Raw genomic sequence first — 13,549 nt, 5'->3', positions numbered from 1 at the left:
GTGCCCCTCTCTGTGCTGCAAAAAATCGAACTCAGGGAATTTCTTTTGTCCTCCTTTGAATAGAAAGCCGTGTAATTCAGTGTACGGGCTTTCTCATGCAGTTTCATGGTTTCACAGCATTATTCAGCTGATTTTAAATGTACCTAAAGGAGAAACATTATTGAAGACCATCAATTACCAAGAGCTTTTGTCAAAGGTTTTGGTGGTCATTTTTAATGACCACAGAGCACTATGACCTCGGTTTTACATCTCATCCAAAAGACAGCGCCCTTTTACAACACAGCTTCTCCGTCTGGAGATTGGGACCCGCACAGACCTCAGGGTGAGCGCCTCCCCGCTGGCCCCATTAACACCACTTCCAGCTGGAAGCTTTGTTTTTCCCTGTAGCTCACCCTCATCCAGGTACTGACCTGGCTCACACCTGCTTAGCTTCAGTGGGTTTTCAGTTGCGAGTTGCAAAAGTTGGAGCCGTTCGCTGCAAAAGCCACTGCATTGGCCAGGAATCGAAACCAAGCCTCCTGCGTGGCAGGCAAGAGTTCTAACAATGAACCACCAATGCTCAATGCCTGTACCTTCAAAAAAGACGCTTTTTTGGTGCTGTGTGCAAAAAGCGTCGACATCTACTTCCAGCTGCAAAATGCCATCCGCGGACGCTGTGAATTTATTTATTTAGACACCGCTCAGAATCCCCTGTAAGATTCTCCTTCAATTCCGTTTTGCAGTGCTTTAGCTCTTTCAAAAGGCTTCGCTTTGCTAGTCACAATCCAAGGCTTGTGACAGCATTTGAAAACACTTGCCACTGCGTTGGCTGGGAATCGAACCCGGGTTAACTGCTTGGAAGGTAGCTATGCTCACCACTATACCACCAACACATGCCCGGGGGAGCCCTCCAGGACACCACCAGAGAATGCTCACGATTTCAGAAGCTGTCTCCGGGACGTGCTGATTCCACACATCCTGAATAAATCATGTTATTGTTAGTTGCTGTAGCTAGACGTTCAAATGAGTTTCATGGCCAGATGGACTGTTTCCTCAAGTGGTATAGTATTGCAGTAAGACAGCACGATGCCTGCAAGACTATGTCACGCTAAACGCCACAGATTGTGTTTGTCCGTTCGTGTCAGTCGTCCTGCAGCCACGGGAAGTGGGACACAAACATGCTGCAATGCTTTCAAGACATTAGGATTTGTTTGTGCAACATCCGAGAAGAGTACTTGTGGCTTGAATGTGACTGAGCAAGGTGTTTAAAGACAGAGACTGAAAACTGTTAAAGGATGAGTCAAAGTAACGTCTAATCGGATTAGTTTCCTTAGAGCTGGTTCAGAGTTTGCTCAAGAGTTTACCTTTCACAGATGCGCAAAGAAGAATGTTGGGGGTGCACGCTTCAAGGCGCCTTACAGCTGTAGGGAGTGATTTCAGACGATTCGTGGCGTGTGCTCATTCCCATATACCGTACGCCCCGGGGTGCAGTGCTAGGATGACGTACAATACCGCTTGGGCACGTAACGGCGTTATATGCAAGTGCGGGACGTGAGGGTTTTGCGTTTGTTCGTTTTGTTTTGCTCTGTTTTGCTTTCCATCGCGTTGGTAAGAGCGTAAATAAAAAGGCGATTCCTGTGTCGACCACTAATGTAAGAGCTATTTCAAGTGCGCCGTGGTGCGGCTTTTCAAATGCTTAACAGGATGATTTTGCATGCACGCGTGCTTTCATGCAGTCGTGTGAGCAACCATGTCTGCTTACGTGCAAACGGGCGTGGTTTCATGTATGCAAAAAACTTTCCTGGGCTCTTCTGAAGCACATAAAATTATTTGGAGATATACATTTGTCTTATTTTCCTCTTAGGCTCTAGAATTGATAACTTTTTTTTCATTTTTGGCATTTTTCATCATTTTCCAGAAAGTGGTTGCAAGCCCGATATCATGCGAAGAAACTTCAGGATTCGGGGATCAGTCAATGGATTTTCTTCAAAGTTGGATTTTTGCACTCTGTGGACCAAGAGATGTTGTTCTATAATGTTTTTTTTTCAAATTTAAAAATATCATTTTTTCATGGAGCTTTGAATGGGATTGATTCACCCTCCTTTAGCCAGGACAGAGCTCCAGGAGCCTGGGTAGGATTCTAGCTTTCTCCCCTTGCAGGCACCTGGCACAGAAGACAATATTCTTTTCCTTAAAATCTTTTTTTTTGTGTTCCTTGTTGTTCCAAACTTAATTTTAATCACTTTTAATTAGAGATTTTATTAAAAATAGTGCAATAAATGACTAATTTCACAAAAATTAATGTAATATAAAACGGATGTTTTCAACTTTATTGTAGTGTTTTAGAAACTAATATGTCTTCAAAAATGGTTATTTTTCACTCCTATGAATGAAAACTGTTGTTATATGATGTTTTTTTTTTTCAAATCTTAAATGATAATTTTTTCATGGAGCTTTGAAGGGGATGGATTCACCCTCCTTTAGCCAGGACAGAGCTCCAGGAGCCTGGGTAGGTTTCTAGCTTTCTCCCCTTGCAGGCACCTGGCACAGAAGACATCATTTTTTTCCTTAAAATCTTTTTTTTTTGTGTTCCTTGTTGCTCCAAACTTAATTCTATTCACTTTTAATTAGAGATTATATTAAAAATAGTGCAATAAATGACTAATTTCACTAAAAATACTAAAAGTAATATAAAACGGATGTTTTTAACTTTATTGTAGTGTTTTAGAAACTAATATGTCTTCAAAAATGGTTATTTTTCACTCCTAGGAATGAAAGCTGTTGTTATATGATGTTTATTTTCAAATTTTGAAAAAGCAAAGGATTCTAGCTTTCTCCCCTTGCAGGCATCGGACACAGAGAACCTCATGGTTTTCCTAAAAATCATTTTTTATGTTCCCTGGTGTTCCAAACTTAGTTTTAATCAATTTTAATTTGTTATGTTACAAACAGGGTAATAAAGTCTTAATTGGACTATAACTAATGTCATATTGTCTGCTACAAAACTGATATTTTCAGCTCTATTGTAGAGATTCTAGAATCAACTAATAAAGAATTGAAATAAAAAAAGGGCATAAGAAGACATTACCAACAACGACCACATGATGGAGATATTGTCTAGACATTACCAACAACGACCACAAGATGGAGATATTGTCTAGACATTACCAACAACGACCACAAGATGGAGATATTTTCCAAAGAGGCAAGAGGGGCAAAGCTGCGATAAGGTAAAATCATTTTTTGAAAGAGATTGTTGTCAGAATGCACATCCGTATCCCAAACAGAATCTCTAGTAAAATATGATCATTTGTGAAACAGGCAAATGAGTGTCAGCTACAATATGATTGCTACATATCTGCATTTGTTGGTATTTAAGGAGTAAGAGTGCAGGTTTAAACCTGCGATCCAGTGTGTTGAAGAATTTCACAACACTACCTCTAGCACATATGGAAATAAATCCTCATAATGATTATTGCCCTGGGCATGTACCAAAAAATCAGTGAGCATATATATATATATCACTGGGTTGAAGCTAGAAACACAGAATAACTGCAAACACATCCTAAATACAGTGTTCCAGCACCTTTGACCTCATCCAGAACGTATCATTTCTTGAAAGGGATTGCTGTCCGAATGCACATCTGAATCCCAAACAGAATCTCTAGTAAAATACGATCATTTGTGAAACAGGCAAATGACTGTCTCAGGGGCCCATTTCTCATTGTCAGACACATGTATGCAATGCTTTCACTGTGCATTGAGCAATAGGGATCAAAAACACCGCAGGTAAGGCTAGAAGTCATGTTCTATGATCATTTCTTTCAGCATTAGGGACTAAATATACTAAACGTATGATGCTAAAATGTTATTTTTACATATATTAATGTAATAAATGATTGCTTATGCTTTATAAACAAATCTAATTATAATAAAAGCTTAAGTTTTGTATTTATCTTGTACCATAGAACATGATTTTCTTTGTATTTCAAGCCCACAAAGTGTCCAAATGATGCACCTTTGACCTCATCCAGAACGTATCATTTCTTGAAAGGGATTGCTGTCCGAATGCACATCTGAATCCCAAACAGAATCTCTAGTAAAATACGATCATTTGTGAAACAGGCAAATGACTGTCTCAGGGGCCCATTTCTCATTGTCAGACACATGTATGCAATGCTTTCACTGTGCATTGAGCAATAGGGATCAAAAACAGAATGGAAACAGACATGGAAACCAACAAGGATGGGATTTGAACCCATGCGTGCAAAGCACAATGGATTAGCAATCCATCGCCTTAACCACTCGTCCACCTCGTCAACAAAACTGGGCTGTCCCAACTGGGTTGGCGCGCTCCAGATGATCTTTTTCTTTTTTTTCCCTCGTACTCGAGGGTCATTTTCCTGTTCCACATGCGATTTCAACATTTTCCTTGGGAGATGTCAAGCCAGCAAGCCACTGCTGTGGTTCAGTGGCCAGCGTGGAGTTCAGTGGCCCTGTTGTACACAGAAAGCACATTGAGCTCCTTGGACATGAAAAGTTCCAGATAAAAGCCATTTGTCATCCTTTCTCTTGGTGTCGATGTTGCTATTGTATGTAAAGGTGGCAACTTGCTCAGCGAGCAGGCGGAGCACACACCGAATGCAGATGTGTCTGAGTGGTGTGTCCAAGTGGCTGCAAAAGGACAGCACTCATGGGGCGCTGTGGCTTAGTTGGTTAAAGCGCCTGTCTAGTAAACAGGAGGCCCTGGGTCTGAATCCCAGTGGATAACCGCCTACGGCTAGACTTAATTAAATGCAAGTATTCATTTCCTGTCTTTAACACGACTTGTTTTTCTTAAAATGGATGCAACTTGCAAAACATGAAATACAAACCTTGCTAATCAGCGCTAGCAGCTGGCAAAAAAAAAAAGAAGTCAGCAATGTTTTTTTTCTTTAACCTTAACCCTGCTAATGGAGAAGAGTTAAACGACCGAGTCTATGCAGCTTAAACGGTGCGCACGTCGGGTTCTTAGCTGAAAGGGTGGTAAATCACGCTCACCCCAGTCCTTAATCTTTTAAAGAGGATACAAAATTGAACCTAGTCGCCACATCACATACATCCTGTTCAATGATAAAAAGGTAACATCTATCCTCGCTCCAGAGTAAATCTCACGTTGAGGGCATATTTTTTTTCACTTTACCGTGAATCGGGCTCGGCTGCACAGAGGAGAGAGCAGAGCAATGAGGTCACGGGGACAGGGGAGTCACACGCTGGCTGTTTGAACACGCGGAAGATCACTGAGGGATCCACAGTATATGGACCCTCCGTGCGCAATCAGTCCGCACTCCGGATTCTGAATCCTGCCATCCGAGTTAAGATCTCGGCAGAACCTGAAGCGCAGTTCCTTCTTAAAACTTAATCTGGTGAGCATTTCTAGAATCGTACTTGTATAGATGCAGCCTTTAATGTGTTGCTAGGTTAAAATTGATGACTTCTTGTATTTCAGTAGGCAACTGCCCTCTTGATTTCAGATTGAATTTCTTTAATACAGGGGCGCTTTTATGATGACAGAGTCATGTTCAGGTACTTTGCTTGATGGAGGAAGCTCATTTCAGACTCTGTGATCTGCTCACCTGGAAAGGTCTGCTGTACTACTACAAGAGAGAAGTAGAGTCTGGAAGAAGGGACAATTTTATGATGCTTTGGAAGGTAGTTTTTTTTTCTTTGAAATCGAAATGAATCAGAATATCAGAGCAAAAGACAAACTCTTGGTTTGGTTTAAAGAGATATGGTTTTAAAACAGACAAAATGTAGAAAACAGGTGTTTCTCACTTTTGGAAAAGAATGGACCGGGGGTATTTTACTAGTTGCAGTGCTGAGCTCACCGGGTTGCAGTCCTGCAGTGTTGCACCAGGGTCAGTGGTGCAATGGATAACACGTCTGACTACGGATCAGGAGATTGTAGGTTCGACTTCTGCCTGGCTCGGGTCGTTTTTAAATGCATCAGGCTACTCCCTAAGTAGCCTGTGCTACTTACTGTATTGTAATCGTACCCAGTAAGAGATTTCCTTCATGTAAATGAACTGCACCTGACAGCTTTAGAAAAACACCTGGGCTCAGTACGGTGCTGAGAGCTCATCGTTGCTGTTGTTCTAATTAGCACGCACTGCATCGGCTATGAACCCGAACTTTTCAATTATTCCGATCAGTAAGTCAACACGTAGTCCACATGAACGGTAGAAATATTCTCTTGTCTGTCTCTTGTTTGTATAGAACTGAATGTCCCTGACAATGTACTGTTAGTTTTAATTGAAGAACGGCATTTGTGTTCAAATATACCAGACAAGTTTACGTAACTGCTCATGTGACACTCAGTTGTAATTAGTCAAGAAATAAAGTCGAACAACAGCTGCGGGTTTGATTCTGAACGTATGAGATTGCAGCGCCTTTTACTTCCATTGACAAATGATAGAGATTCGAAGAGAGATCCTTCAGACCAGCAAGCAAACCCACGGCTATTTCGGTTTTCTATCTAGGCAACGTTGGTGTCTGCAATAGCATACATGAAAGCGTGATGCAATTTCTGTGGCTACATTTGTTGCACGTCATGCACAGTAACAGTGTTTCTAACACCAAATAAAAAGTCAACAATTAGCTATGACGCCTTCTCCTCAGTTAACCCACTGAAACCCTTGCTGTTAACAGTTCTTTACTGCGTGCTTTACGAGCACCTACATATCGTGTCGGTTCTTTCAGCTTTATTCATTAGGTTTTCAAAGGCATAAGTAGAGCACCAGAGGTGCGAACGCAGAATGTATGGTAATCTGAAGAACTGCTTTCCATGGCAGCGGGTCCAAGCGATTTAGCGTTTTTATAGTACCGGGAAAGGAGAAGCGGCACTTTGCCTTTGCCGCGCAGGCACAAGGCGACGTGCGGCAGACGCAGGAGTCGGCAAGTTCCGAACCTGCGCGGGGAGTCCCCAACGCATTTCGAGTCCATCGCCTTAACCACTCGGCCATGACAAAAGCGAGCTCGCTGCCGCCGCATTCCTCCTATAATCTAACACGGAGTGCGAGGTGGCTGCGGAAACCTTTTTAAAGTCGCTCTCTGTTAAAAAAAAAACCTTTCACAAGATTCGTGCCGGCAGACAGACACGCCTCAGAGGGTTTAAGGCTGGCTTCACGTTCAAATGATAAAGTCCCCCAGTCCGGATGTCAAAATGCAACTTTGGCAGACAGAAAAAACATCAACAAACCACAAATGTGGAAAAGGATTTTACAAGCTGCACCACACTGCACTTTCAAAAGCATTTACATTCGTGTTAGACGCAGGAATTGCCTTTGATTTGCGCGCTTACGAACGCCATGGAAAACGAAACAAAACTAAAGCCCTCAGCTCCTGCACTTGATTAAATGCTGTTACGTGTCGCAACAGGAATTTACGTCATCCTACCACTGCAACACGGGGAATAGAGGGAAATGAGCACAAGCTACGAATTGTCTCTAAACAGTCCCTACAGTTGTAAGACGCCTGGAAGCGTGCGCCCACATCATTAATCTTTGCGCATCTGTGCAAGGTAAACTCTGGAGCAGTCTCTGAAACGGCTCAAAGGAAACACGTGATTGATTCCATGTGCATCTGGGGTTCATTTCTTATTTACATTTAATTCAAGGGAAAGGCTTGGGTCAGTTTCAGACGGCCTCCAACAGCGAGATTCAAGCGCCCCACCTTCAGCCCAATCTGCGCCGCCAGAACGCCAACGGCTCCTCTGGTCTTTGGGGTGCGGTTGTGACCCTGTAACCTAAAGTGTTGGTGGCAGACAAATGGAGACTAACAGGTGATGTCCTAGGACATGACTACATTGTGACACTCGGTGGGGATGGTGACCATTGCTTGGAAAAGAGTGCGAGGCCCCTTTAGAAAAACATTTTGTTAACAGGCATTCTGCCTCAGCCTAAACACCTATAGCTTGCAAAGCGCATGCTATTAGACAGGCACCTCTGCAAGACCTTAAGAGTCTCTTAAACTAGTGATAGTAAGGTGTTCCCAATGGGCGATGTTTGGCTTTCAAATCATCTGTCTGTGGAAGCGCCGAGATGCAGCTGTTTAAGGCTTAGAAGCAGCTGACTGTTTCACTACCTAGCTGATTACTGTCAGTCAGGGAGCTCAGAGGTGAAAAGCCTGTCTGAGAGACAATTCGCCGTCGATCAGTTCAATATGTTCCGTACCAGCTCGGCGCACCTGAGATCATCTTGGTAGCCGTGTAGCTCAGATGGGTGAGAGCGTGTCTGTGTGTACCACCGTGATTGGATGCCGGTCCTTCTCAGGTCACAGTAAACCTTCTGCTGCCTAACTTTCCTAATTTTGGGGATCCCTTTGTAAAAGCAAAGGAAAAAAAAAACTGGCTCTTCATCAGCATGATCGACCCAACCCAGTGTGCCCCAGTGGCCTAATGGATAAGGCACTGGCCTCCTAAGCCAGGGATTGTGGGTTTGAGTCCCATCTGGGGTGCTCCTGTCCCATTTTGAGCGTACAAATGTCCTTGTGATTTGCAAAGCTGCAACCCCACCTTACTCAGTGAGCGTCTCTGCTTTTCTCTCACATACAGTTGGGAGAAAAACTTTTGTAAACAGCCCTTCGGAATGATGTGGATTTCTGCATGAATGGCTCCTAACATGTGATCTTATCTTTATCTAAGTCATAATAATTAATAAAGAGAGTCTGATTTAACAAATAACACACTCCCAACATTTGACATTGCTGTTTCTTTATTGACCAAATGGTTTAAACAATCAAGGTCATTGATGGAAAAAGTACGTGAACCCTTATATTAAGGAGCTAGTGGAACCTCCTTTATGACAAAAACCTCAACCCCCACTTTCTGTAGCGTCTGGTCAGACCTGAGCAGCGGTTAGGAGGTATTTTGGCCTATTCCTCTATGAAAAACTGTTTCAGTTCATGTATATTTTTGGGATGTCTTGCACTGAACGGCCTGCTTCAGATCACGCCACAGCACTTCAATGGGATTGGGGTCAGGACTCTTACTTGGCCATCCCAAAATACGGAATTTCTTTTATTTCAGCCACTCTGTTGTTGATGTACTCCTTTGTTTTTGTCATGCTGCATGACCCAGCGTCTTTCGAGTTTTAGATCACAGGCAGACACCCTGACATTCTGCTGTAGATTTTCCTGATACATCTTGGAATTCATCGGTCCCTCGATGATTGCAAGCCGTACAGCCTCCGCCATGCTTCCCAGGTGGGATGAGGTTTTGGAGTTGGTATGCAGTGTTTTGTTATCTCCAAACATAACGCTGTGCACATTTACCGACAAGTTCAACTTTTGTCACGTCTGTCCACAGAACATTGTTCCAGGAGTTGCTGTGGAACATCCATGTGGTCTTTAGCAAACTTGAGAGGGGCAGTGGTGTTTTTTTTGGGGGGAGAGCAGTGGTTTCCTCCATCGTGACCTCGCATGATCACCACTCCTGTTCAGATTTTTTCTTATGGTGGACTCATGAACACAGACGTAAGACAAAGTCAACCACCTGTTCGCTAGATCCCATCCCCACTCAGCTAGTCAAAGATTCCCTCGAAGGACTGGCAGGACCTATAATTAGTATGATGAATGCATCGCTTGCGTCAGGCGTTGTACCTGATCAATTTAAGGTAGCGGTTGTTAGACCGCTCCTTAAGAAGTCAAATTTGGATCCACAAGTTCTTAACAACTACAGGCCTGTCTCAAAGGTCCCATTTCAATCTAAAAGTCTTGGGAGAATAGTTGTTGCCCAACGTCAATCGTATCTGGATTCAAAAAATATACTTGAGAAATTTCAGTCTGGTTTCTGAAACTGCATTAACAAGAGTCGTAAATGATATTCTCTTAGCTACTGATGCGGGGAATGCAACAGTGCTTGTGCTTCTAGATCTTAGAGCTGCCTTTGACACGGTTGACCTCTCTGTTTTGTTACACAGGCTTGAGTTTGAGGTTGGCTTATCTGGAACCGTCCTTCAGTGGTTTACTTCACATTTAACTCATCGTTTTCATTATGTTCAAATATCTAATAATTGTACTGCTTCATCAATGTCACCAGTTCAATTTGGGGTACCAGAAGATCAGTGCTGGGACCAATATTGCTCTCTCTCTCTACATGCTGCTGCTAGGTAGGATAATATGAAAAAATAATATGAACTTTCATTCATATGCTGATGACACTCAAATAAACATTTTGTTTACACCAAACGACAACTCTTCTATTATCAGTTTAGTTAAATGCATTAAGGAAGGAAATACTTGGATGTGTGAAAACTTTTTGTTACTCAACTCTGAGAAAAATGAGGATCTGTTGATCGGAGGCAACAATACTGATAGGACTACTATAACTTCAGCACTTAACTCAGAGGATTTAAACATTTGCCTCAAAGAGACAGCACGTAACCTAGGCGGCATATTAGACACAAGGCTCTTAACAACTTGCATTGTTAAGTGCCTTGGGACAACCTTGTTGTGAAAGGCGCTATATAGAAATACATTGATTTGAATTGAATTGACAATGTAAAATGTTGTGTGTGTTGTTTGTTAAACAAGACTGTCTTTATTTATCAAAAAATAAAAGGAATTTGCTAGGAATGCAAACGTTAGGTTGCGCTTCTTCATGCTGCATCGTTGGCATGAGTGGAGCTTTTTAAACGTCTGTACTTACTGTGCCCCATAAGAAATCGTTTGTCCCCGTTCAAAAGAGATTGTGCGATGTCCTGCAGTGTTCTCAAAGCAAACCTTTGACAGTTTGAAAAGAGGAATTTATTCTGCTTCCTGTGCGTGCAGTAGTTACAAAGTTGAACGTCTTTACACGATTTGCTGCAGTTTTCAGTGGGCGGGCTTTGTCAGATGGCTTGGAAAAACGCACTGTGTTTCGGCTTGGGAAACATCATGAGAAGTGTCCTGCATGTTTTCTGTATAGCTGTGTATAGCTGTCTTTTAACGCATACAGAATTCATTCGAAATCATTGATTTCTCCAATTAACAAGGGTCCCTTAAAAGATGAGTCAAAGTAACGTCTAATCGGATTAGTTTCCTTAGAGCTGGTTCAGAGTTTGCTCAAGAGTTTACCTTTCACAGATGCGCAAAGAAGAATGTTGGGGGTGCATGCTTCAAGGCGCCTTACAGCTGTAGGGAGTGATTCGAGACGATTTGTGGTGTGTGCTAGTTCCCATATACCGTACGCCCCGGGGTGCAGTGCTAGGATGACGTACAATACCGCTTGGGCACGTAACGGCGTTATATTCAAGTGCGGGACGTGAGGGTTTTCGTCTGTTCATTTTGTTTTGCTCTGCTTTGCTTTGTTTCGTGGTCAAGAGGCGTAAGGTAAGTCGTAATCCAGGGAGAACACTGGTGGCAAACAGTCCGAGGTGAGAGGCGAGGTCCAAAGTCGAAAAGGCAGAAACGCCAGGTAGAGCTCTCAAGGAGTAGACTCAATACCAGTGGGAAGCAGGTAAAGATGGTAAAAATAGCACTGCGTACCGCACGGTGGAGTGTGTGCAGGTGGGTTAACTCATGCGGCGGCGTTTGTTAATAATCACCCGCTGCTGGTGCTGTTTAGATTGCTTAAGAGTTGGTCTTAACTGCCTGGCGGTCATGACAAGCTCCTCTTTAAGCTGTGGTTTAGTTTTGCATTCATGTGTTTCTAGAGCAGTTATTTATGGGGGTGGGTGGGTCTTTCACAGAGGCTCAGGACAAATCCCCCGCCTGAAAGTCTAATGTGTGCGTTCAGACAGTCACAGGTCAAGAGCCAGGCAGGAGGACAATGGACAGAAGAGCCAACGAACTAAAAATAAAAGAACAGATATGAAAAAGCCACCATCTTTTTCTTTTTGACATTTTCCGACTTTCATGCAAGCCAGGACAAAGTTGCTCGTAGCTACTTGTGGATTCAAATACTCTATCGAGTGCTTTGATGAGTTTTTGCAATTTGATTGTCGTCCTGTCAGCCTGTTTCTGTTTTTTTTTTTCAATCTAGTGATGGAAAGTAAGAGGGAAATGATGGAGCAATCAATAACCGCTCCGGAAAAATGGCAGAAAGAAATGGCCCGTCACTAAGGACATTTGTGAAGCAGAGGAGTGACATCACCACAAAGGCAACTTATTCTGCTGATCGTTTTGGTGAATAATGATTGAGGCGTGTTAAGAGAAAGGTAGCTGCGTCAGCATGCTTAGGCTGCAAAGGATAAAGCAAAGGTTTACTCCATGCTGAAAAGAGAAGAAAAGAAGCACAACGTTTCGGCTGTGGAGCCTTCTGCGCCATCTTCTTTAGCAATGGTGATGATGTTTACATTGGAAAAACTGAGACACGCATACTGGAGGGGCTTGAACCACCAACTTTTCAGCACCACAGAGTCTGACAGTCTTTTGTGCGCCCTACATTTGCAGGTTTATGGTCAAAGAAAACAATCACTTGCGCTTCTTGCAGCCGGCAATCTTTTTCCACTGACAACCAAGAAATGGATTTCATCTTTCACAAGCTGTATGGATTTCTTCAAAAACAAGTTATTCCAGAAAGGAAATGAATTCTTGCATTAAACTGAACCAAGCTGTACATGTTTGTCTGAAATGAGACATGCGGCACAACAAGACACGGAGAGAGGCACCGCTGGTATTCAGACCCAGGATCGCCTGCTTACTAGGCAGGCACTTTAAGCCACTAGGGAACAGCGCCAGCAGAGCACCGCGCTTTTACAGACACTTGGACACATCTGCGTTCGGTGTGCACTTAACCTGCTCTCTGAGCCCGTTGCCTCCGTCCCATTTAATAGCAGAACTGACGCCAAGAGAAATGATGAGAAATGGCATTTATCTGGCACTTCTCATGTCCAAGGAGCTCAATGCCCTTGACACCTCCCCAAGGCGACAGAGCTGTGCATTCTTTGGCGACAACATTTTTTCTTTTGTTTTATTTCTATACTTATTGATAGAATAAAAACGATATGTCATGTACTGTAAGGGAAATGTCTCTTTTCATGGGGAAAGCTAGCACCAGCAAATGTTGTGTTTAGAAGAAGTGATTTAACATGACACGTGACCTAATTTACCGGAGCAAAAGCTCACCCAGCAAGCCCTGCTTTACTTCTACAGGAGAGAAGTACTGTAGAGTCTGCAAGATGTTCAGCTGGGTAGCTACGTCAGCATGCCTCGGCTGCAAAGGAACAAGTAATAGGTTTATTGCATGCTGAAAAGAGAAGAACGGAAACACAGCGTTTCGGCCGTGAGGTCTTCTCACACCTGAAGAAGCCTCACACCTGTAAAAGGCTCCATGGTTTTCTTTCTTCTCTTTTCAACATGGAATACACCTATTGTCTGCAAGATGTGACAAGTTCACGGTGTTTTGGAAGAAAACCTTTTTTCTTTGAATTCAAAATCAATCAGAATTTCAGCATGACACACCAACACTTTTTCTGTTTTAAGGAGATGATATTTTAAACCTGATAAAAATAGTAGGAAACACAAGTTTCTTGCTGTGAAAATTTAGATGGGGAAGTGTACTACTGGTAGCAGTGTAGAGCTCTCTGTGGTGGAGTGCAAGCGCATGTTCTAT

At 42.9% G+C, this 13,549-nt stretch overlaps 1 non-coding gene across 1 annotated transcript; it reads left to right on the top strand.

Moving 5' to 3' along the window:
• Positions 1 to 8,399: 8,399 nt before the first annotated feature.
• trnar-ccu (transfer RNA arginine (anticodon CCU)) lies at positions 8,400 to 8,472 on the top strand. Its single transcript has one exon. It is a non-coding gene; the product is annotated as a tRNA-Arg (tRNA).
• The last annotated feature ends 5,077 nt before the right edge of the window (positions 8,473 to 13,549 follow it).

This window comes from Lepisosteus platostomus, chromosome 22 (genome assembly GCF_059453375.1).
Source record: "Lepisosteus platostomus isolate fLepPlt1 chromosome 22, fLepPlt1.hap1, whole genome shotgun sequence".
Classification (NCBI taxonomy): domain Eukaryota; kingdom Metazoa; phylum Chordata; class Actinopteri; order Semionotiformes; family Lepisosteidae; genus Lepisosteus; species Lepisosteus platostomus.
Note: the sequence above shows the minus strand (reverse complement) of the source record. Positions and strands in the feature narration are given on the sequence as shown.